At 39.2% G+C, this 26110-nt stretch overlaps 1 long non-coding RNA gene across 1 annotated transcript; it reads right to left on the reverse strand.

The window, feature by feature from the left end:
• Positions 1-264: 264 nt before the first annotated feature.
• LOC144578883 (uncharacterized) lies at positions 265-26110 on the reverse strand. The gene is made up of 3 exons (XR_013525342.1): positions 26026-26110; positions 6898-7003; positions 265-3096 (listed from the first exon to the last, which is right to left on the reverse strand). It is a non-coding gene; the product is annotated as an uncharacterized LOC144578883 (long non-coding RNA).

Consider the following 26110-nt stretch of genomic DNA (forward strand, 5'->3'; position numbering starts at 1 on the left):
AAACCAAACTTATGTATTAATTGTTTGATGAAAATGTTGTGAGGAGAGGGTGTAGGAACTTAACCCTGTATTTCCCTAGGAGGAATGGTTTACTATTCATCATTCAATGAATAATCAAAATATACTTGTTTGTGTATATATGTGTATACATATACTTATTTATTCATTGTCATTTAAAAATTACGACATAATAATTGTACATATTTATAAGGTACATGTGATATTTGGTATGAGCATACAATGTGTAATGATTAAATCAGGATAATTAGGTACCCAACCACTCAAACATTTAGTATTTCTTCTTGTTGACAGCATTCCAAATATTCTCTTCTAGCTATTTTGAAATATACAATAAATTAGTGTTAATTATTGTCACCTTTCCATGCTGTCAAACACTAGAACTTATTCCTTCTATCTATTTTGTACCCATTAACTGACCTCTCTTCATCACCGTCTCTCTCCTCCCATTCCCAGCCTTTGGTAACCATGACTGTACTCTCTATCTTCATGAGATACACTTCTTTAGCTTCCACACATGAATTTAAAAATGCAATATTTGTCCCTCTGTACCTAGTTTGTTTCACTTAACATAATGTCCTCCAGTTCCATCCATATTGCTAAAAATGCTAGAATTTCATTGTTTTATGGCTGAATAATATTCCACTGTTAATATATACTACATTTTAAAATTCATTCACTTCTTGATGGACACTTAGATTGCTTCCATATCTTGGCAGACCACATTAATCATTTTTAAGTAATTAATTAGAAACAAGTAAGTTTACAGTAAATGGAAAATGGGCATCAAAGTAGGTACTGTGAAAGAAGCATCAAGAAGACATCGTTCTTGGTTTGAGCTAGAGAAGATCTGAATGCATTTCTTGGAGTTGAGAAAGAGGTGATATGGTCTGCATTAGAATGAGGTTCAAGAACTGGGCAATAATGCTTCTAATAAGAATGGACCAACATAGAGTGAGTGAGTTGGAATGACAAACCTGTGCAATCATTTATGTTTTTCTGGCTTGGAAAACACTTGGGAACGGTGTCATTATTAGATAAAAATTGTGTATAGTTAAGGGCTATTCTAGATTTGAAAGTAAAAGAGGAACAAAGAGAGTACAGGTAGAAGACTATGTAACTCTGTGACCAAGAGCTGGAATTCTGGAGCCAGACTGCCAGGACTCAAACCCTGGCTCTGCCACTTCCTGGTTGGCTGGCTGTTCTCCAAACCCATTTCCTCTTCTTCTTTGGCATCATGCAGACTACATAAATGTGGCCACATAATTGAGTTCCAGCCAACAGAATATGAACAGGGGTGAGGTGCACCACGTCCAGAACTGGCTCATAAAACGTTCCATGTCTGACTCCCCATGCTGTTTTCCCATATGCCAGTTTATGAGGACAAGCATTATATGGCAGGCAGAATAATGAACCTGCCAAAGACACGCATGTCCTGATCCCCAGAACCACAGAGCACGCTAGGTTACATGGCATAGGGGAATTCAGCTTGTAGATGAAATTAAGTTTGACAAAATAGGGAGTTTATCCTGGATTGTCTGAGTGGGCCCAGTGTAATCATAAGGGTCTTAAAAGTGGGAGAGAAAGGAAGAAGGAAGAACTATAGAGATAGCAGCATGAGAAGGACTTGACCTGATGTTTCTAGCTTTAAGATGTAAGAGGCACATGAACCAAGGTAAGTGGGTGTCCTTTCAAGGATACAAAAGGCAAAGAAATAGCTCCTTCCATCGAGTCTCTAAAAAGGAATGCTACCCCACTAATATCTTAATCATTGCCCAGGGAGATTTGTGTCTAGTGTCTGATCTACAGATTTGTGAGATAATGTATCAGTGTTGTTTTAAGCCACGGAGGCAATGGTAATTTGTCACAATAGTAACGGGAAATCCGTCCACACTGCAGTCTTGAAAGCCATATGTTGAAGATGTCAGAACCACCAGATGGAAGGAGTCTGGTCTCTATGTTAGCTTTTAGAAGAGAGCTGCCAACCAGTCAGAACAATTGCTTTGGCTTTATGTGAACAATAAGGAAAGTTCTATTGTTTGAGCCTCATGCCTTTCGGAATCAGTTTCTTACAGTGCCTAGAGTTACCTTGGTTAAACACTTTGGCAGGTCAACCCCATTACTTTAGTTTCCTCATCTGTAAATCGTGATACAATATGACTTGCAAGATTGGTCTTGCTCACCTTAAATTTAGCTTCAAGTTTAAAGTTCAATTTCTAGTCTGATATGTATTTAATAGGTATTAGATATCTAGAATTCCTTCCTAGTTGTTGCAAGGATTAAATGAGCTAATATATGTAAAATCACTTAGAATGAATACTGACACATATTGCATCCTATTAAATGTATCAACTATTATTATTATCCAGTGATGTAAGGATAAAAGCCAAGGAGGACTTTTTGGAGGCCAACGAGTCAATGTAAAATTGGCGGTGAACATGGCAGCATTAAAACACTATAAAAACACTTAGATATGTTTGGAAAATTATATGCCTTTACTGTCTGTAATTAATCTAATCTTTCTTTTGATTCAGAAGAGTGAGAAGTACTGATGCTTTGATTATATAAAATAGAGAGGCTTGCCTTATTGGGCTCTAAATAGAACTGTACATTTTGGAATGTATACTTTTCCTTCTCCTCCTTGCCCCCACCTTTTTTTCTTTTTGTAAATTATATTGCCTTACTTTCTTCTTTTTTTTTTGGAATTTTAAAATCTATTAAGTTCCCATGATCATAACATCAATTTTCCTTCTTATAAATGATATGTTAATAGAAATGTAAAAAGACAGAAACCATAAAATCTCAACTCTAAAATAAGGAACATTTAAAAAGATTTCTGAAGGTAAGCTTGGGAATATGTTGTTAGCTATAGAAAGTTTAAGAAAAACTTTGCAAGGAAGCATCTTTCACTTCATCTTCTTTAGTTACTATAGCAACAGTCAGAAGAAAAATAACCCAAAAACTCATCAAACATGGTTGTCAGAACTCTTTCTCAGCGGCCCATCCACCCAAAGGCATTGAATGAATCCTGTGTCTCAGTAGCACACCTTCATTACTGACTCTCAGCAAGTGATTACTCTGCAAAATAAAAAAAAATAGACTAAGAATGAAATTAACTAGTTGCATTATATTTTTAGACTTCCACATTTTCCATGGAAAAAGTAAACACAAAATTATGTTAGTGTTCTAATGTCTTAAGGTCAGCAAATTCCAAATTTGGGTGAAACAAGTCATTTTGTGAAATTATTTAATATGAATTATGTAAATTTGGATATTTATAAAAATCAAATTGTATAAATAAAGCTGGGAGGAAGCTACCATTTAGAAATGATTGTAAAGTATGTGGCTCTTTGCATGTTATTTTTTCCTGCCTTTTCTTAGGTATTTCCATGCTGTTTCATGTTAATAGCGAGGAAAACCAGGTGTTAACTGTCAGGCTATTCCAAGTTGTTGTGTATTTTTGATTTAAATAAAACTATTTAACTTTCATCCTAAAAAACCCAGAAACCTAGAGTCTCTTCCAAAAGTCATGGGAGCTGTGGAAGTGATACTTTTCTTTATTGCTTTCAGCCATTCTTTTTCCTTTGCCTGAGGACTTTTCTATTGCAGGTATTTTCCCTTAGCGCTGTCCACCATTGACCAACATCCAGATTCTTTCATCATCCAGATGATCACATGCATACTGAGAGTCTGTAATGGATTTTAACAAAATTTAGGGCTTAAGTGGGTGATACATTACACAACATTATGCAACAAGTAAGTTCAAACTGAATAACAGAACTGGGCTGGGTGTGGTGATTCACACCTGTAATCCCAGCACTTTGGGAGGCTGAGGCGGGCAGTTCACCTGAGGTCAGGAGTTTGAGACCAGCCTGACCAATTTGGCGAAACCCCCTCTCTACTAAAAATACAAAAATTAGCCAGGGATGGTGGTGCACCCCTGTAATCCCAGCTACTAAGGGAGGTTGAGGCAGGAGATTCGCTTGACCTCAGGAGGCGGAAACTGCAGTGAGCTGAGATCATGCTACTGCACTCCAGCCTGGGCAACAGAGTGAGACTCCATCTCAAAATAAATAAAAAAGTAATAAAATAAACTACTGGGCCAGGCATGGTGGCTCATGCCTGTAATCTCAGCACTTTGGAGGGGCTGAGGTGGGCAGATTGCTTGCACTGCACTCCAGCTTGGGCAACAGAGGGAGACTCTGTCTGAAAAAATAAAGGAAATAAAATAGTAACAAAATCCATCTACTAAACCCACTTGGCCATTTTCCCTGAACATCTGACTCACCGTGTAGAGCCCTTGCTCCTGGCCATCTTGCTGGGCCCCTCCGTCTTTTCTCCACAGGTCGTCAAATTTCCTGTCTTTCTCTCTCAAGCTGTTGGAGAACCTCCAAATTCCTCTTAATGTAGTGTATAGTGCAATTTTATTTCTCTTTATTTCATTTTTTTCCCTTGCAGATTATCATTTTTACTTTTCCTCTTCAAATCCAAAACAACCATTAATAGTTTTGCTTAAATAAAGAGCCACTTATCTAGAGAGAAAGACTGTTCCTTATATAGGAAGTATAATTCCTCTAGTCAATTTTGGCCCCGAGTAATAGTTTAATTTCCTTCACAGAGAATTCAGGGTAGAAATTTATATTTGTACAAAATACTAATTTTACATGGATTATGCTGTACATTTCAATAATTGTAGCTAATGGGTTTTAGTGATAAATTATCTTCTCAGTTTTAAAAATGAAAAAGATGAGGGGCATGGAAGTTATGATGTATTTAAAAATCACAAAGACAGCAAGTGAACAGAAGCAGAATTTGGTCCCAGGCCTTTGACTTTCTATGCCAGGATTCTTTACATTATACCAGTTGACACCAGTATACATTAATATGAAGGCTGTGTATAGAAATCCCATGTAATACTTGAAAATTGCTCTCACTGTAGTGGCTGAGGTGCTGGCTTCAACTAAGGAAATGGAAAATGTTACAGAAAGGTCAGAGAAGAGCCACTGACTATTAAATGATTGGAAATTGGACTTTGTGGAGAAGACTAGAACATATGATTAGATTAATAGTCTGCCGCACTATGACTATGCCCCGACAGTGTCTTCAAGGCACATTTTATGAAAAGACATGTTTGTGTTCTGTGACATTAACTTCAAAAGGTTATGGTTGTAGCTGAATAAATGCCTGACTTCCCTTAGTTGATTTGTGGAATCCTGTGTGCATTCAACTAAACTCTTCAAAGACCTACTTTCTGTTCTTGTTTTTTTGTCTACAATGTTTGGATTTCATAAATATATGCTATAAAGTAATATTTTTGTATCTTAAAAACACCTTTTAAAAACATAATGGTGGGATAAACATATCCTGTCATTGCGGCATACGAAATAATGAAGTACAAACTTAGCACATAAGTGTTGGGTCAAAATTTGCACACTATTGTCAGGCAAAAAATAGTTACTGTCTACCTATAACTGATCTCATCTTTTTCAGGAGTCTCTATTTATACTGAAGCTGGACTGAGGCTGTCCAGCAGGGGAATTAAACATGCTAATTAAAGAACGATAACCCAGTTCTTTCTCCACTTAAGACAGTTTCAGATGAATTCAGTATTATTTGAGTAAATAGACAATTCAGGATTTAATTCTCTACCAGGCAAGTTTCTTCCCTCTCTTACAGGCCTCTCTTTTCCCTCTTCCTTGTTAAGAAGGGAATGTGTGCTGGGAGATCCCAGATATCCCCGTGGTATTCGTGGGAATAGTGTTTAACGCCAGTGGAGCTGTTACATCCTGCTGTCTCAGTACAGAGGCCTCTGAGCTCACTGCTGAGGAGGCTCTGTCTTGTGCTCTGTTCTGAGGGCATGGGCAATACACAGTGACTGCTCCAGGGTTTGAAACCAGGCTCCCACCTCTGTTCTCAGCTGGGACTCCCAGGTAATTCTTGTCTGATTGTCTTTCACTGCATCACCTGGCTAGTGGCTCACTTCACCCTGTTGGGAGACAATTTCCCATGGCTATCCGACATTTCTGCATGTTTTATGAGCAATGAATGGATAGCTCTTTGTTTTGGACTATCATTTCAAGGGTCTGAACAGTCTCAGGAGGTAGAGATACTGTTTCCTTTGGAGCACAGAGCAGGGATGTTTACTGCCCATTTTAAAGAGTTGGCTTTCTTAACTTGCGTGCACCTATCATTTAGTCTTCTTTCTGTTTTCCTGTGGGACTGGGGCTTGCAGAAGCAGCATGAGAGGTACTGATAGCCAGACTATGGTGGTTACTCTGACTCATCAACTGACCTTCATCTCTGTCCCAGGGGTGTGATGTTTTCTTCCAGATTCTATGAAACAGTGGCAGTCTGACTTATTAGCTGGCAAGTAGGGTATAATACTATAAGCAGACCCTTCTTAGTTCTTAGCACACCCCTTAAACACACAGCCAGCACCTTCACCTTTCTCCTGAGTTGCACATGGTCGGTGGGGGACACTTGGGAAATTCACGATCCCTTCTGCACTGTTCACAGGCCATGAAGAACTGTAGCATGTGGTCTCAAGGTCCCTCCCTGCCTAAAGATACTACACCTCCCTTTCTACACTACCACAAGTGACTCCCTTGTGCTGGCGCCCCATGACAGGGCCTCATGAGACAGAGCCAATGGAAAGTAAAGCTTCTGGCTCATTCACTAATCTTGATTCTTGATTTATAAAAAGAAGTTTTGGGCCGGGCGGGGTGGCTCATGGCTGTAATCCCAGTACTTTGGGAGGCCGAGGCGGGTGGATCACGAGGTCAAGAGTTCAAGATCAGTCTGGCCAACATAGCAAAACCACATCTCAACTAACGATACAAAAAATTAGCCAGGTCTGGTGATGTGCACCTGTAATCCTACCTACTCCAGAGGCTGAGGTAGGAAAATCGTGTGAACGCAGGAGGTGGAGGTTGCAGTTAGCCGAGATCGCGCCATTGCACTGCAGCTCAGGTGACAGTGCGAGACTCTATTTAAAAAAAAAAAAAGAAGTTTTGTTCTTTATAAACCCTCTTTTTCCATTCCACAAAGTCTCCTTTTCAAGGTTGTAGCATGATTTTGTGTCTCAAGGTACCAAGTTGTAAATAAAGTTGTAACTGACTCATTTTATGTGTATTCTTTCTCAAAAAATCCTAACTCTCCTTTCAGCCATGTGTGACCCTGGCTAGACAGAGGAAAAATAATTTTGATATGATTCCAAATATTATTCCTGTAGCAAATAGACATATTTGCAAATATGGATAGTGAATGGGCATGTACAGCCTTCTTTAACTTGCCTTGGTACATGAGAGTAAATAAGAAAAAATCAATTCAAAAGTATACATTTGTAAACCTTTCGGGCTAAAGTGACTTTAGTCAGTTCTGTTGATTTATATTAGTCAATGGAGTCAGGAATCTATCAGTTCAACAGTATTAATTATAAATGTTGCTAATATTTTTCCTCATTTGAAACCAAATCTGAAAACAAACAAAACAGAATTGTTTTTATTTCCCTAGAAAAGAAAATTCTCAGGAATGAGCTATTATATTTTTTCAAATACTGGTTAGCTTTAAGAGACAATAGGCTTAAACTGTCACATAACTGCAGCACATGTACTGTGGGTCTGCAAAGCCACCAGAAGTCAGGGGCCATTCCTCATGGTGTTCCCAGACCCTGCTGGAGATATTTTCTCTAGGGGGTGCTGAGAAAGTAAAGAAATGTTTTTTCATAGTTTGTGCATGGAAACCTGCTCAAATTAGCTTGCAGAATTTTTTACCTGGAATATCTATATCTGTATCTGTGTCTATCTCTGTATTTGTCATATTATTCACTCGACTGATGCTTTAATGATTTGAAAACTTAACTTTTCATTGGAAAATGATTGAACCTGAAAAAATGGATAGATTAGAAAGCAATCACTTTTATTACTATTTTTAAAATGTATATAAACTTAAGGGCTACAACTCCAGGTGTGTTACATGGATATGTTGTGTAGTGGTGAAGTTTGGGCATTTAGTGTAACTATCACCCAAATTGTGTGTATTGTACTCATTAAGTAATTCCTCATTCCTAAACCCCCTTTTGCTCTCCCACCTTCTTAATCTCCAATGACTACTTCAGTCTATATTCATGTGTACACATCATTTAGCTTTCACCAACACGTGTGTACATGAGGTATTTGACTTTCTGTTTCTGAGTTGTTTCACTTAAGATAATGACTTCCAGTTCCGTCAGTCATTTAAAAATAATAAAGTCTACCATCCCAAATGCTCTTTAATATTATCTTAATAATGATCTTAAGTAACTCCCTTAAATTAATGATAATAACAGCTTTCTTAAAATACGATTTTCAGTAATGTTAAATAAATGCTTAAAATGAGGGAGTTAAGCTAATCTCATAGTTTGCCTCCAGCTCTGACAAGCTAAGAATCCATAGTGCTGCAAGATATAGACAGTATTTCAGAATCTCTGTTGCGTGATATTGTTCTAGGTGTCATTCATAATTAATTTCATTTAAAATTTGGTGCCTGCAGTTTTAGAATTTTCCCCAAATGTTTGGATTAAAAACAAACTACGTTGATGATTTCTTATTCGATCAAACTACTAAATTCATTTTGAAATAGCATACTAAGCTAAAATATAGAAGGTTCAAAATATCTATGATTTACCCAGTGTACCTTTCAACTGAAGGATAGGACTATTGATTCATCTGTCACTCATAGTAGGCTGGCACTAAGCTAAGGGGCAACATTGGGGCATTTTGGCCTGTTTTTTCTAAGTTGTTTACCTCACTTTTTGCCTCCTGACATTCCATTTCCTTTTCTCTGAAGGTAGGGACTGGATATTTTCTGTTTTTTTTTTTTTCAGGATTTTCCATTGTCTGCTTGGGCTTCCGTAAGAAGATAACCCAGACTGGGTGGCTTAAACAACAGACTTTCATTTGGCCATACTTTTGGAGGCTAACAGTCTGAGATCGAGGTGCTGCAGGGTTAGTTGGGCCTCTGTTTCTGGGCTGTCGATAACCACCTTACTGTGTCCACACATGGCCTTTGCTCTGTGTGCCTGTATCAAGGGTTGCTGTGGGGGCTGAGAATGGGTGAGCTCTGGCATCTTTCCTCTTCTTGTAAAGGCACCAGGTCATATTGGATTAGGGCCCCACCTTTATGACCTCATTGAACTTTAATTACCTTCCTAAAAGCTCTGTCTCCAAATACAGTCACATCGAAGATTAGGGTTTCAATATATGAATTTTGGGAATATTTAATTTCTAATAGCTGTCATCAGGCTCTTATTCTGTGGAATTTTTTCTCATCCTCTGCTTTCAGCTCTCCTCAAAATTTATCTGTCTTCACTCTCAGAATTATTTTCTTTGCTCATCAAATGAAAACTAGCAGTTTTTAGTGACTGCTAATGAGCTAATACATTAACTAGCGTATAAGATAATATATTTGTATTTTAAAAAGAAAATTTCCACAAAAACCACCCTACTGCAAGTTCCATAAGATACACATTGCTACACAGGTGACAAAAGCCACACAAAAGTAGGAAACATAAAGGCTTTTAGCATTACACCCTTCATGCCGTTCCGTTAGAACCCTGCTTTTCCTGTGCTTAGCGACAGCTGTAGGCTTCCGGCAGGTCAGTCTGACCACATCAAAAAAGAGAAATTACAAGCAAAATATCTCCAGTCAATCAGGCCCTAATAAAAAGTGAACAGCCCTTTGGTTATTCTAATGTACTATAAAATACCAGTAAAAATTGTTACAAGATAGGTGAATCGGAGGATTAAACATAAACATTCAAAACCATGTAAGGAAAGAGTTTTCTAGACCTGGTGACCTGGGAGAATGGAGCTTGAAAAGCTTTACGAAAGAAGACATATATGAGGCCAACAATCATATGAAAAAATGCTCATCGTCACTGGTCATCAGAGAGATGCAAATCAAAACCACATTGAGATACCATCTCACGCCAGTTAGAATGGCGATCATTAAAAAATCTGGAGACAACAGATGCTGGAGAGGATGTGGAGAAAAAGGAACACTTTTACACTGTTGGTGGGAGTGTAAATTAGTTCAACCATTGTGGAAGACAGTGTGGCGATTCCTCAAGGCCTTAGAAATAGAAATTCCATTTGACCCAGCAATCCCATTACTGGGTATATATCCAAAAGACTATAAATCGTTCTACTATAAGGACACATGTACACGAATGTTCATTGCAGCACTGTTTACAATAGCAAAGACCTGGAATCAACCCAAATGCCCATTGATAATAGACTGGATTGGAAAAATGTGGCACATATACACCATGGAATATTATGCAGCAATCAGAAATGATGAGTTCGTGTCGTTTGTAGGGACATGGATGAATCTGGAAAACATCATCCTCAGCAAACTGACACAAGAACAGAAAATGAAACACCGCATATTCTCACTCATAGGTGGGTGATGAAAAATGAGAACACATGGACACAGAAAGGGGAGTACTAAACACTGGGGTCTATTGGGGGGAAAAGGGGAGGGCCAGTGGGAGGGGGAGGTGGGGAGGGATAGCCTGGGGAGAAATGCCAAATGTGGGTGAAGGGGAGAAGAAAAGCAAAGCACACTGCCATGTGTGTACCTACGCAACTGTCTTGCATGCTCTGCTCATGTACCCCAAAACCTATAATCCAATAAAAAATTAAAAAAAAAAAAAAAAGAAAAAAAAGAAAAGCTACTTCCATCAAAATAAGGATTGTTGTCACGAACATATTCACTTCAGTGGAGGACTTTTTTTTAAAAATTTTTTATTGCATTTTAGGTTTGGGGGTACATGTGCAGAACATGCAAGACAGTTGCATAGGTACACACATGGCAGTGTGTTTTGCTTCCCTTCTCCCCTTCACCCACATTTGGCATTTCTCCCCAGGCTATCCCTCCCCACCTCTCCCTCCCACTGGCCCTCCTCTTCCCCTGCAATAGACCCCAGTGTTTAGTACTCCCCTCCCTGTGTCCATGTGTTCTCATTTTTCATCACCCGCCTATGAGTGAGAATATGCGGTGTTTCATTTTCTGTTCTTGTGTCAGTTTGCTGAGGATGATGTTTTCCAGATTCATCCATGTCCCTACAAACGACACAAACTCATCATTTCTGATTGCTGCATAATATTCCATGGTGTATATGTGCCACATCTTCCCAATTCAGTCTATCATCGATGGACTTTAAGGAATTTTCGGGTACCTGGCATCCAAGGATGCTTTGAACTTTAGTTATTCTAGCTGCTGATTTGTGGAGATCTTGTTTGAAATAACATTTCCGGTTTCTTTGATACCACAATAATTCTATGACTTCTCTATAGTTAGGCTTTGTTAAAAAAATAATGCAAACTAGCTTTCAGATCTGCTTGTGGATTTACTCCTAATGTGAGAGCATTATATTCAGATAATTATTTTGAACCCCCCAGATTTTTCAAAAGGACTTTTGTTTTGTCTCAGTATCCAGAAACACACTCACCATTGAGGAATCTGTCTTTTTCTGCAATTCATAAACAGCTCGCCTAATGAATAACAGTCCCTGTGACTGCAGACAAAGCCAATATATGTCTCACACAGCTAACTAATAACATCATGTTGGAAAGAAAAGCATTATGGCTGCTATTTACGTGTGGAGAGATCTTTTGTGCACCCCATCTTTCTATTCATTATAAGCACATTACAGTCTTCTGTTCACCCTAATTATTGTTTCGGAACCCAACAGCTATTGCTGAAATTTGTGAGTCTCATGAGCTAGATGGAAATAAATAATTCTGGAACAAATAGATGTCAATGTAACAGACTTGGTCTCTGACTTTCAGAGGCCTTGACAACTTGGTTAAAGTCACTGGGTGGATTTTAGGCAGACAGTATTTGCCCAGTGGCTCAGAAAGCTGGATTGTGTTGGGGCTAAAGGAAAGCAAGAGAAATCTTTCTGTGATCTTAGAGCATGCTTAGGGGATTCTGTTTTACATGGCATCAGTAGGCACCATCCTAGTTAATAAAGAAATCATCACAAGAATATATTTGGAGTAAGTGCAGATCTTGAATATCAAATAAGAACAGACTAACATCTTTTATGAGAACTTTTTCTTTGTTTGCTGACTCTGAGATCATAGGTCAGTATAAGTAATATTTGCCAAGTCTTTTTAAAAAAATTGTTATTTTTATGCTTTAAGTTCTGGGATACATGTGCAAAACGAGCAGGTTTGTTACATAGGAATACATGTGCTATGGTGGTTTGTCGCACCCATCATCCTGTCATCTACATTAGGTATTTCTCCTAATGCTATTCTTCCCCTGACCCCCACCCACCGACAGACCCCAGTGTGTAACGTTCCCCTCCCTGTGTCCATGTGTTCTCATTGTTCAGCTTCCACTTTTGAGTGAGAACATGTGGTGTCTGGTTTTCTGTTCTTGTATCAGTTTGCTGAGAATGATGGTTTCCAGCTTCATCCATGTCCCTGCAGAGAACATGAACTCACCCCTTTTTATGGCTGCAGAGTGTTCCATGGTGCATATGTGGCACATTATCTTTATCCAGTCTACCATTAATGGGCATTTGGGTTGGTTCCAAGTCTTTGCTATTGTGAACAATGCTGCAATCAACATATTTGTACATGTGTCTTTATAGTAGAATGATTTATAATCCTTTGAGTATATACTCAGTAATGGGATAGATGAGTCAAATGGTTTATCTGGTTCTAGATCCTTGAGGAATCGCTACACTCCCTTCCACAATGGTTGAACTAATTTACACTCCCGCCAACAGTGTAAGAGCATTCATATTTCTCCACTTCTTTTCCAGCATCTGTTGGTTCCTGACTTTTTAATGATCGCCATTCTAACTGGCATGAGATGGTATCCCATTCTGGTTTTGATTTGCATTTCTCTAATGACCAGTGATGATGGACTTTTTTTCATGTTTGTTGGCTGCATAAATGCCTTCTTTTGAGAAGTGTCTGTTCATATCCTTCACTCATTTTATGATGGGCTTCTTTGTTATTTTCTTGTAAATTTGTTTAAGTTCCTTGTAGATTCTGAATATTAGCCCTTTGTCAGATCAATAGATTGAAAAATTTTTCTGCCATTCTTTAGGTTGCCTCTTCACTCTGATGATAGTTTCTTTCGCTGTGCAGAAGCTCTTTAGTTTAATTAGGTCACATTTGTCTCTTTTGGCTTTTGTTGCCATTGCTTTTGATATTTTAGTCATGAAGTCCTTGCCCATGCCTATGTCCTGAATGGTATTGTCTAGGTCTTCTTCTAGGATTTTTATGGTTTTAGGTTTTACATTTTTTAATTCATCTTGAGTTAACTTTTGTATAAGGTGAAGTAAGGGGTCCAGTTTCAGTTTTCTGCATATGGCTAGCCAGTTTTCCCAACACCATTTATTAAATATGGAATCCTTTTCCCATTGCTTTTTTTTGTCAGGTTTGTCAAAGATCAGATAGTTTTAGATGTGTAGCATTATTTCTGAGGCCTCTGTTCTGTTCCATTCGTCTATATATCTGTTTTGTTACCAGTGCCATTCTGTTTTGGTTACTGTAGCCTTGCAGTATAGTTTGAAGTCAGGTAGCATGATGCCTCCAGCTTTGTTCTTTTTTCTTACAATTGTCTTGGCTATACGGTCTCTTTTTTGGTTCCATATGAAGTTTAAAGTAGTTTTTTTCCCAATTCTGTGAAGAAAGCTTAATAGGGATAGCATTGAATCTATAAATTACCTTGGACAGTATGGATATTTTCATGATATTGACTCTTCCTATCCATGAGCATGTAATGTTTTTCCATTAGTTTGTGTCCTGTCATTTCCCTGAGCAGTGGTTTTAGTTCTCCCTGAAGAGGTCCTTTACAACCTTTGTAAGTTGTATTCCTAGATATTTTATTCCCTTTGTAGCAATTGTGAATGGGAGTTCACTCATGATTTGGCACTCTGTTATTGATGTATAGGAATGTTTTTGATTTTTGCACATTGATTTTGTATCCTGAGACTTTGCTGAAGTTGTTTATTATCTTAAGGAGATTTTGGGCTGAGACAATGGGGTTTTCTATATGTACAATCACGTCTTCTGCAAACAGGACAATTTGACTTCCTCTCTTCCTATTTGGATACCAGTTATTTCTTTCTCTTACCTAATTGCCTTAGCTAGAACTTCTAATATTATGCTGAATTTGAGTGGTGACAGAGGGCATCCTTGTCTTGTGCTGGATTTTAAAGGGAATGCTTCCAGCTTTTGCCCATTCAGTATATTGGCTGTGGATTTGTTGTAAATAGCTCTTATTATTTTGAGATACATTCCATCATACCTAGTTTATTGAGAGTTTTTAGCATGAAGGTGTATTGAATTTTATCAAAGGCCTTTTCTGTATCTATTGAGATAGTTATGTGGTTTTCGTTGTTGGTTCTGTTTATGTGATGGATTATGTTTATTGATTTGCATATGTTAAACCAGCCTTGCATCCCATGGATGAAGCTGACTTGATCATGGTGGATAAGATTTTTGATGTGCTGCTGGATTTGACCACCAGGCACACTAATAAAGAAGAAAAGAGAGAAGAATCAAATAGATACAATAAAAATGATAAAGGGATATCACCACTGATCCCACAGAAGTACAAATTACCATCATAGAATACTATAAACACCTCTATGCAAATAAACTAGAAAATCTAGAAGTAATGGATAAATTCCTGGGCATATACACTCTCCCAAGACTAAACCAGGAAGAAGTCGAATCCCTGAATAGTTCAATAATAAGTTCTGAAATTGAGGCAGTAATGAATGGCCTACCAACCCAAAAAGCCCAGGACCAGATGGATTCACAGCCGAATTCTACCAGAGGTGCAAAGAGGAGCTGATACCATTCTTTCAGAAACTATTCCAAGCAATAGAAAAAGAGTGACTCCTCCCTAACGTACTCACCAATTCTTTATATATGCATAGATAGTGCCTTGATAATTTTGTAGGTTGTAAGAATAGAGGAGATTTTTAGGAAGGAAAAGCAATCTTCCTAGGTATCATTGGAGGTTGCAGACTTCTACCATTCTTCTAAAAGTGTCTAAAAGTGTGGAAAGTTGAAAGAGAATGTTTGCTTTATGCATTGTTCTCCTGCCTGATACCTCCCAAAGGGAGGTACAGGCTCTGATAATGTCCATGTACTTGATTTCTTTCTATGTTCATTTTTTTTTTCTTCCTGTATAGATGAAGTCTCACTATGTTGCCCAGGCTGGTCTCAAACTCCTGGGCTCAAGTGATCCTCCTGCCTTGGCCTTCCAAAGTGCTGGGATTACAGGCATAAGCTACCATGCTTGGCCTCTATATTCATTTTAATTCTGGCCTAATGGTCTGATTTGTTGCTATCCTTAAGGACCTGATTATAGAAATTTATACTATTCATTGTTGAAGATGCTACATCTAAAATTTAAAAAGTAAACCAATCTGGCTTCAAACCTGAAGTTAAGGCACAGAGAGATGTCTGTTCATATATTCGAAACTGTTCTTCTGACACACTTCATTTTTTTTCTGTGGAAGCTCAACAACAGATACATGCAGAGCTTATGAATTTGTTGTGTCTCAGCTCAAATCTTTCCTGGAATCATTAATCTTAAACTTGAACATGATAGATACTTCAGGCTGCATGCTTCAACTGCCTTTGTCAAAATAGGCATTTGCATTAAAATAGAAAAATGCATGAAATTATCCTGTTCATTAGACATTTTGCATTCTTTTTTTTCCCAGAAGTAGCACTGTCACTCTGTTCAGAGCAGATATGTTTACTCCATTTATGTTTAAATAGCATTGTTTAGGCCTTGAGTATGTCGGGTTAGCAGGTAGAATGCTCTACTACAAGTAACAGAATATCTGACTGAAATAGACTTAAATGACATGGCTCGATCTTTTTTCATGTAACAAAATGTCCAGGTGTTAATGTGTTCAAGTGTGTCTTAGGCAATCAATAATAGTACGGAAGACCCAATTTCCTTTCATCTGTAAGCTCTGTCATCCTCAATATGTCAGTAATGTCATGTCTACATCTATGGACTGAAGATAGTTGTAGAAGAATGTAGGATCACATCCTCATAAAATGTTTTTGAAGTCAGGAGAAAGGGCAAGGTTAAAAGTGATGGAGCATAAAACTGCAGTAAAGAATGCTCCTCATATTTGTTTCTTTTTATTCCTAGTTGAATAAAAGCAAGCAAAACAACTGTTAGGGATTTTAACCTGTCTCTAGTATCTGGCTCTCGGGCTGGGCCACCGCCCCACTCTCTCTGGTGCTATCCGTCCTCTCCTTGGTGTTTCCCTTAAGGAGACCCAGGCCACTGTGTGGAGGCAGAAAGGGCATGTCCCAGCAAAGCTTTTGACCCACTTCCCATAGATAAAGCAAGACTATCCATTTGAAGCTCATTTTCTCTGCTATGTTCAGTAATCTTAGAGAAGAGATTTAGGTTTTTGTGTCTCTTAAAATGCTGTAAGATTTATCATTGTTTACTAATTGCTACCTTCTTCTTGAAAGTCAGATGAGGAGAGTTTTGGGGCAACATTTTCTTTTGGTTTTCTTCTGATTTCTTTTGTTATTTCTTCATCATTGCCTCTCAGCTTTTTCCTCCAGTCTGTCAGGGGTTTACTGGGTTCCAGACATACTTCTCTTTGCACACGACTCCTCTTCGTTGTATAATCTTATGTGCTCTTTTGGCAGCAAGGGTATCCTAAAGGAGTTGATGGCTTCCAAGCCTGGATCTCCAGCTTACATTTCTTTATTGTGCTCCAGTTCCATATGCCCAGTTACTACTTATTGGCTGTCTCATTGGCATTTCAAAGTCAGCTATTACAGACTGAATTAAACAGTTTTCCTCTTTGCACTGACCCCTCCCCTGGCTTGCTTCAGCTTTTTAATTTCTGTATCAGCAAATGGCTCCTCAGATATACTCAGTGGTCCAAGCCCTTTTCCTCATCTCTCGAATCCAACCTCCCCCAAAGTCCTGTTGACTGTGCCTCCTACACATTTTTGTAATCAGTCTTCTTCTGCCCACTACTACTGACACTGCCTGAGTTCAGTCACTTCTCTTGTTTTGCCTTGATTATTAATTACAGACCCTCTTAACAGCTGCTAACATCCTACCTTCTGACCCACAGCTTTCCTTTTTGCAACCCCAAATCAGGCTGATTGTACTTGAAATTCAGTCTGATTAAATATTTCCCTTGTTTAAAATCCTTCGATAAACAAATGGGATACATCAAACTGAAAGCTTCTGCACAGCAAAGGAAACAGTCAATGGAGTGAAGAGACAACCCACAGAATGAGAGAGTATTTGCACACTATGCAGTCGACAAAGGGTTAATATCAGGACTATTTAAGTAACTTTAACAACTCAGTGCCAATACAAAAAAAAAAATCCAATTTAAAAATAGGCAAATGACCTGAATAGCCATTTCTTTTAAAAGACATACAAATAGCCAATATGAAAAAATGCTCAACATTATTAATCATTAGAGGAATGCAAATCAAAACCACAAGGAGGTATCACTTCACTCCTGTTAGAATGATTATTACCAAAACGACAAAAAACAACAAAGAATGGTGAGATTCTGGCTAAAGGGGAACTCTAATGCACTGTTGATATAAATTAGGAATATAAATTAGTGCAGCCACTATAGAAACAGTATGGAAGTTTCTCAAAAACTAAAAATAGAACAACTGTATGATCCAGTAACCCCATTACTGGGTATATATCCAAAAAAATGAAAACTGAAATCAGTGGCTGGGTGCAGTGGCTCACGCCTGTTAATCCCAGAACTTTGGGAGGCCAATATGGGTGGATCACTTGAGGTTGGGAGTTTGAGACCAGCCTGGCCAACTTGTTTAAACCCTATCTCTACTAAAAACACAAAAATTAGCCGGAGATGGTACTGCATGCCTATAATCCCAGTTACTCAAGAGACTAAGGCAGGAGAATTGCTTGAACCTGGGAGGTGAATATTGCAGCAAGCCAAAATCACACCACTGCACTCCAGCCTGGGCAACAGAGCGAGACTCTGTATTTAAAAAAAAAAAGGAAAAAAAAGAAAATGAAATCAGTGTGTTGATGTTGAAGAGATACTATACTTGCATTCCTATGTTTATTGCAACAGTATTCACAATAGCCAAGATATGAAACCAACCTAAATATTCATCTACAGATGAAGAAAATGTTATATATATATATCACATTTAAAAATAGTATTATATTACATATATGTATACACACACATATATGTAATAGAATACCATTCAGCCATAAAGCAGGATAAAATCTATTTGATTCTTCTCTCTCTTCTTTTTATTAATCTGGCTAGTAGTCTATTTTGTTGATCTTTTCAAAAAATCAGTTCCTGGATTTATTGATTTTTTGATTAAAAAAAGTGTTTTTTGTGTCTCTATCTCCTTCAGTTCTGCTCTGATCTTAGTTATTTCTTGTCTTTTGCTAGTTTTTTAATTTTGTTTGATCTTGCTCCTCTAGCTCTTTCAATTTTGACAATAGGGTGTCGATTTTAGATCTTTCCTTGATTCTCATGTGGGCATTTATTTCTATAAATTTTCCTCTAGACATTGCTTTACATGTGTCCCAGAGATTCTGGTATGTTGTGCCTTCGTTCTCGTTGGTTTCAAAGAACATCTTTATTTCTGCCTTCATTTAATTGTTTATCCAGTCAACATTCAAAAGCCAGTTGTTCAGTTTCCATGAAGTTGCGGGGTTCTGAGTTAATTTCTTTTTTTTTCTTTTTCTTTTTTTAATTGCATTTTAGGTTTTGGGTACATGTGAAGAAGAGTTTTGCATAGGTACACACCTGGCAGTGTGATTTGCTGCCTTCCTCCCCATAACCTATATCTGGTATTTCTCCCCATGCTATCTCTCCCCAACTCCCCACCCCCTGCTCTCCCTCCCCTATTCTCCCCTGAGTTAATTTCTTAATCCTGAGTTCTAATTGGATTGCACTGTGGTCTGAGAGACTGTTTGTTGTGATTTCCATTCTTTTACATTTGTTGAGGAGTGATTTACTTTCAATTATGTTGTCAATTTTAGAGCAGGTGTGATGTGGTGCTGAGAAGAATGTATATTCTGTGAATTTGGGGTGGAGAGTTCTGTAGATGTCTGTTAGGTTTGCTTGGTCCAGATCTGAGTTCAAGCCCTGGATATCCTTGTTAATTTTCTGTCTCGTTGATCTGTCTAATATTGACAGTGGAGCATTAAAGTCTCCCACTATTATTGTGTGGGAGTCAAGGTCTCTTTGTAGGTCATTAAGAACTTGCTTTATGCATCTGGGTGCTCCTGGATTCGGTGTGTATATATTTAGGATCGTTAGCTCTTCTTGATGCATTGATCTTTTTACCATTATGTAATGCCCTTCTTTGTCTCTTTTGATCTTTGTTTGTTTAAAGTCTATTTTATCAGAGAATAGGATTGCAACTCCTGTTTTTTTTTTCTCTCCATTTGCTTGGTAAGTCTTCTTCCATCCCTTTATTTTGAGTCTATTTGTGTGTTTGTATATGAGATGGGTTTCCTGGATACAGTACGCCAATGGGTCTTGACCTTTTATCCAATTCACCAGTCTGTGTCTTTTGACTGGGGCATTTACACCACTTACATTTCAGGTTAATATTGTTATGTGTGAATTTGATCCTGCCATTTTGAGACTAGCTGGTTGTTTTGCCTGTTAGTTGATGCAGTTTCTTCATTGTGTTGATGCTCTTTACCATTTGGTATGTTTTTGCAGTCGCTGGTACTGGTTGTTCCTTTCCATGTTTAGTGCCTCCTTCAGGAGCTCTTGCGAGGCAGGCCTGGTGGTGATGAAATCTCTCAGCAATTGCTTGTCCATAAAGACTTTTATTTATCCTTTACTTATGAAGCTCAGTTTGGCTGGATATGAAATTCTAGGTTTAAAAGTTGTTTTCTTTATGGATGTTGAATATTGGCCCCCGGTCTCTTCTGGCTTATAGGGTTTCTGCTGAGAGATCTGCTGTGAGTCTGATGGGCTTCCTTTTTGGGTATCCTGACCTTTCTCTCTGGCCTTAGCATTTTTCCTTCATTTCTACTCTGGTGAATCTGATGATTATGTGCCTTGGGGTTGTGCTTCTTGAGGATATCTTTGTGGTGTTCTCTGTATTTCCTGGACATGAATGGTGGCCTGCCTTGCTAGGTTGGGGAAGTTCTCCTGGATAATATCCTGAAGAGTGTTTTTCAGCTTGGATGCATTCTCCACCTCACATTCAGGTACACCTATCAAACCTAGATTAGGTTTTTTCACATATCTTCTTCTTCTTCTTTTTTTTTTTTTTTAAGAAAGAAAAAAAGGAGTGAAGGAGAGGAAGAAAGAGGAAGAAAAAGAGGGAGAGAAAACAGGAATGTAGCTTTATTCTAAAATTGGGTATTAATAATGGCCGATCAATATTTTGTGTATTTAAGGTGGAGAATGTATATTTTGTGTATTTAAAGTGGAGAGCTCTATAAATCTTTATTAAGTTTACTTGTTCCAGATCTGAGTTCAAGTCCTGGATATCCTTATTAATTTTCTGTCTCATTGAGTCTAAATCTCTTTATGAGTCTTATGTATCTGGTGTTAGGATCATTAGCTCTTATTGTTGCATTGATCCTTTTACCACTATATCTTTGTTGCTTTGAAATCTATTTTAGCAGATGTGAGAATTGCAACTCCTGCTTTTTATTTATTTATTTATTTATTTTTGCTCTCCATTTGGTTGGTAAATCTTTCTCCATCCCTTTGTTTTAAGTCTTTGTGTATCTTTGGATGTGAAATGGGTCTGGATGTAGCATATTGTTAGGTTTGGCTGTATCTTTTGATTGGAGGATTTAGTCAACTTAAATTTAGGGTTACTGCTATTTGATGTTAACTGGCTATTTTATCCATTTGTTGATGTAAATTCTTTATGTTGATGCTCTTTACTTTTTGGTATATTTTTAGACAGGCTAATACTGGTTGTTCCTTTCTATGAATAATGCTTCTTTCAGAAGGTCTTGTAAAGCCAGCCTGATGGTAATAAAATCTCTGAGTACTTGCTTGTTCATAAAAGATTTTATTTTTCCCTCAATTGTGAAGCTTAGTTTGGCAGGATATGAAATTCTGGGCTGAGAGTTCTATTCTTTAAGGATGTTGAATATCGGCCCCACTCTCTTCTGGCTTGTAGGGTTTCTGCTGAGAGATCTGCTGTAAGTCTAATAGGCTTCACTTTGTGGGTAACCTGACCTTTCTCTCTGGCTGCCCTTAGTATTTTCTCCTTCATTTCAACCCTGGTGAATCTAACGATTATGTGCCTTGGGTTTGCTCTTCTTGAGGAATATCTTTGTGATGTTCTCTGTATTACCTGGGGTTGAATATTGTCCTGCTTTGCTAGATTGGGAAAGTTTTCCTGAATAATATCCTGAAGAGTATTTTCCAGCTTGGATTCATTCTCTTCGTCATATTCAGGTACACCTATCAAACGTAAATTAGGTCTTTTCACATAGTCCCATATTTCTTGGAGACTTTGCTCATTCCTTTTTATCCTTTTTTCTCTATTCTTGTCTTCTCATTTTATTTCATTAAGTAGGTCTTTGACCTCTGATATCTTTTCTTCTGCTTGATCAATTCGGCTATTCAAACTTGTGCATATTTCACTAAGTTTTTGTGTTGTGTTTTTCAACTCCATTAGTTCATCTATATTCCTCTCTATATTGTCTATTCTTGTTAGCATTTCGTCAAACCTTTTTTCAAAGTTCTTAGTTTCTTTACATTGGGTTAGAACAAGTTCTTTTAACTCCCAGAAGTTTCTTATCATCCACCTTCTGAAGCCTACTTCTGTTAGTGGAACACAGTCCTTTTCCATCAGGGCTTGTTGCGTTGCTGACGAGGAACTGTAATCCCCTGTAGAGGGAAAGGCATTCTGATTTTGGGTATTCTCAGCCTTTTTAGGCTGGTTTCTTCCCTTTGTTATAAATTTATCCATCTGTCGTCTTTACAATTGCCACATTTCTAGTTGGGTTTCTGAATGGACGCCCAGTTTATTGATTCCCAGTGCTGGAATCCAAGCAACCCACTGTGCCGGCCAAAACAGCAGTGATAAGACTGATGGTGCTCTTCTGCCCAGGAATCTCCTCCCATTTACTCTGCACGAAGAGCTGCCACGCCGAGGTGCCGGCAAAACCGCTGTGCCAACCACTAGAGTCACGCTGGCAACTAGTGGGGCCCCTCCACTGGAAATCTTCTGGTCCATAAGCGATGAAAATTCATCTGAAAGTGTGGCGTCCTCTCTCGTTCTCTGCAAGAACATAATCCCATATTTCTTGGAGACTGTGTTTATTTCTTTTCACTCTTTTTTTCTCTAATCTTGCCCTCTCATTTTATTACATTGAGTTGGTCTTGAATCTCTGATATCCTTTCTTCTGCTTGATCAATTCAGCTATTGAAACTTGTGTATGCTTCACAAAGTTCTTATGCTGTATTTTCCAGCTCCATCAAATTGTTTATGTTCTTCTCTAAGGTGGTTCTTCTAGTTAACATTTCATCTAACTGTTTTCAAGGTTCTTAGTTTCTTTGCATTGGGTAAACATGTTCCTTTAGCTCAGAGAAATTTGTTATTACCCACCTTCTGAAGCCCGCTCCTGTTAATTTGTCAAACTTATTTTGCATCCAGTTTTGTTCCCTTGCTGGTAAGGAGTCGTGATCCCTTGGAGGAAGTGAAGTGTTTTGGGTTTTGATGATTTCTTTCTTTTTTCACTGCTTTCTTCCCATCTTTTTGGATTCATTTACCTTTGGTCTTTGAAGTTGGTGATTTTTGGATGAGGTCTCTGAGTGGATATCCTTTCTGTTGATGTTGAAGCGATTACTTTCTGTTTTCAGTTATCCTAACAGTCAGGCCTGTCTGCTGCAGGACTGTTGTAGTTCCAGTCCAGACCCTGCTTGCCTGGAATCACCTGTCGGGGCTGCAGAGCAGTAAGGGTTGCTGCCTATTCTTTCTTCTGGTATCTTTGTCCCAGAAGGGTACCTGCCAGGTGTCAGCCAGAGCTCCCCTTTATGAAGTGCCTTTTTGGATATATGGGGGTCAAGGAGCCACTTGAGGAGGCAGTCTGTCCCTTATCAGAGCTCAAGTGCTGTGCTGGCAGCTCCGTTGTTCTGTTTAGAGCTGCTGGGCAGGGACATTTAAGTCTGCTGAAGCAGAACTCACAATAGCCTCTTTTCCCAGGTGTCCTGGGAAGGTGGGGCTTTATTTATAATCCCTGACATGCTACTGTCTTTTTTCAGAGATGCCCTGCCTAGCAAGGAGAAAGTCTAGTCACAGTCTGCCTGCAGAGGCATTGCTGAGCTGCCCCAGGCTCTGTCCAGCTGCTGTGTAAATGTCCTTACAGTTTTGTTTGCACAGATATGGTTAGAACTGCCTCAGTAATGGTGGACTGCCTCAGTAACAGTGGACTGCCTCAGTAATGGCAGACTGCCTCAGTAATGGTGGACTGCCTCAGTAATGGCAGATTGCCTCAGTAATGGCGGATTGCCGCAGTAACGGTGGACTGCCTCACTAATGGCAGACTGCCTCAGTAATGGTGGACTGCCTCAGTAACGGTGGACTGCCTTAGTAATGGCAGATTGCCTCAGTAATGGCGGATTGCCACAGTAACGGTGGACTGCCTCAGTAATGGCAGATTGCCTCAGTAATGGTGGACTGCCTCAGTAACGGTGGACTGCCTCAGTAACGGTGGACTGCCTCAGTAACGGTGGACTGCCTCAGTAATGGTGGACTGCCTCAGTAATGGCGGACTGCCTCAGTAACGGTGGACTGCCTCAGTAACGGCGGACTGCCTCAGTAATGGCGGATTGCCTCAGTAACGGTGGATTGCCTCAGTAACGGCGGACTGCCTCAGTAACGGCGGACTGCCTCAGTAATGGTGGACTGCCTCAGTAATGGTGGACTGCCTCAGTAATGGCGGACTGCCTCAGTAATGGTGGACTGCCTCAGTAATGGTGGACTGCCTCAGTAACGGTGGACTGCCTCAGTAATGGCAGACTGCCTCAGTAATGGTGGACGACCTTCCCTCCATGGAGCTCGAACATCCTGGGTTGAGCTCAAACTGCTGTGCTGGCTGTGAAACTCTCAAGCCAGTGTGTTTCAGATTGCTGTCTTGGCGGGGGTGGTACCTGCCGAGCCAGATCACCTGGCACCCTTCCTTCAGCTCCCTGTTTTTCAGGGGAATGTGTGGTTGGTTCTGTCTCACAGGCATTCCAGGCACCAGTTAAAATGACCACCCATATTTTTGTGGATTTTCATGATGGAAACAGGCAGAGCTTGTCTGGCAGGAATCTCCTGGCCCGTGGCCCGTGAAGACTGCGTGAGAAGCACAGTATCTGAACTGGAGTGCTGGAGTGCTGGAAAAGCCCTGATGGCCTCCATGGGGTAGGAGGGGGCATCCTCTGGTGCAATGCACTTCCCAGGTGAGGTAGCACCCCACCCTGCCTCTGCTCTCCCTCCTTGGGCTACATCCACTGTCTAACCAGTCCCATTGAGATGAACCTGGTCCCCTAGTTGGAAATGTGGCAGTCACTTGCCCTCTGCCTCACTCTCACTGGGAACTGTGCTCCAGAGCTGTTCCTAGTCAGCCATCTTGACTTTATCCTCTCACTTTGCTTTCTAATATTATCTCCTTTGATAGAAACTTTATGATTTTCATGTTTCTCAGAGGTACTCCCTTTCTTTTTAAAGATCGTGTATTTTCTTACTTTACAAATATTTATATTTGGACTTCATCAGCCTTCTCATCAGTTTTGTTTTCCCTTAAAGCACCATGATGCTTAGCCATTTTTTTTTAACCCAAGCCGGCTTATAGCTACCAGGGAATGACAGCCATAGTGTTGAGTCCTGACTCTCTCTCCTCTGTTGTGATTGTACCCAGAGAACTAAGAGCATACTGAGAACCCAGAGAATTAAGAGCATGCTTCCCTCTTAAAGAGGAGACTAGAGTTAGCTCAATAATGAATCCCTGGTGGAGACTTCTGACAGTGGGTGGAGAGGAGAACACAACCAAGTAGTAGTGTAAACTTCCTGGGGGGTAGCGTTGAGCGTTTCAGCCTTCTCCTGATGACAAAAACTAGTGGCCATGAAGCTGTGAGAATGGCTGTGTCCTATTTCATGGATATGAAGCAGATGCAGAAATACCATGGAGCTGTTGCTCCCTTTACGTTGTTGATCAGATGAGTATGGTGCCTTTATATATTGAGTGCAATTAGCTGTTTGTTTCTCTTCCTCCAAGCTACAAGTACCACCTCTGGCAACATTTCTCCAGATATTTGACCAGGGGACACTGCTGTGCCTTATAATGAACCCAGAGCACACCAGCGGGAGCTGCTAAGCTATAACACACACTTGCAATAAGGTTATTGAAAAAATATCTAATATTAGAAATACATATTGTAAATGGGGCAAAAAAAACCCCCACATTTACCAAAGGTAATTATATTGATGCCCGACAAAATGAAGGGTTCTTAGTAAGTGTTGTTTTTGAATCAATACTCAGATCAAATTTCTTGAGCTTGCACAATTATCAAAAATTTAGTTACATGTTATACCACTTCCTAAAGAGGCAGATTGTCATATAACAAAAGAACCATTTAATATTTATATATATATTTACATCCACATCCATGTGCACTTGTAAATATGAATTATATGTATTTAAATGTTTATACATTGTCAGCATTAATTTTTTACAAGCAATTCCTATTAGCATTTCATAGAACATGAGCTTCTCAGGAAACACATCATCAGCCATGCTGATACTAAGAAATAGGGAATTGTGCTTTGCTGCTTTCTTGTCTCTATGATACTAGATAAACTTATAGTTGAATAAAATTCCATGTTGGAGTGTGAGTTTGGAAAATTACTTTGTTAAGATGGCCTGAGATCTAGCCACAGCTCTGCCAGAGGTCAGTGAGAAATTCAGTGGGCTATGTCAATGTACTTGTCTGTCCTCCTGACTTACCTTTCTGGCATAAATTTCCCTAGCAGTGGCACTTGCTCAAAGGGGTAGTCCCAGGCTGTTCTTTGCTTAGAGATGTCTTTTCTAG

The sequence above is a fragment of the Callithrix jacchus genome, chromosome 13, assembly GCF_049354715.1.
Source record: "Callithrix jacchus isolate 240 chromosome 13, calJac240_pri, whole genome shotgun sequence".
Lineage (NCBI taxonomy): Eukaryota > Metazoa > Chordata > Mammalia > Primates > Cebidae > Callithrix > Callithrix jacchus.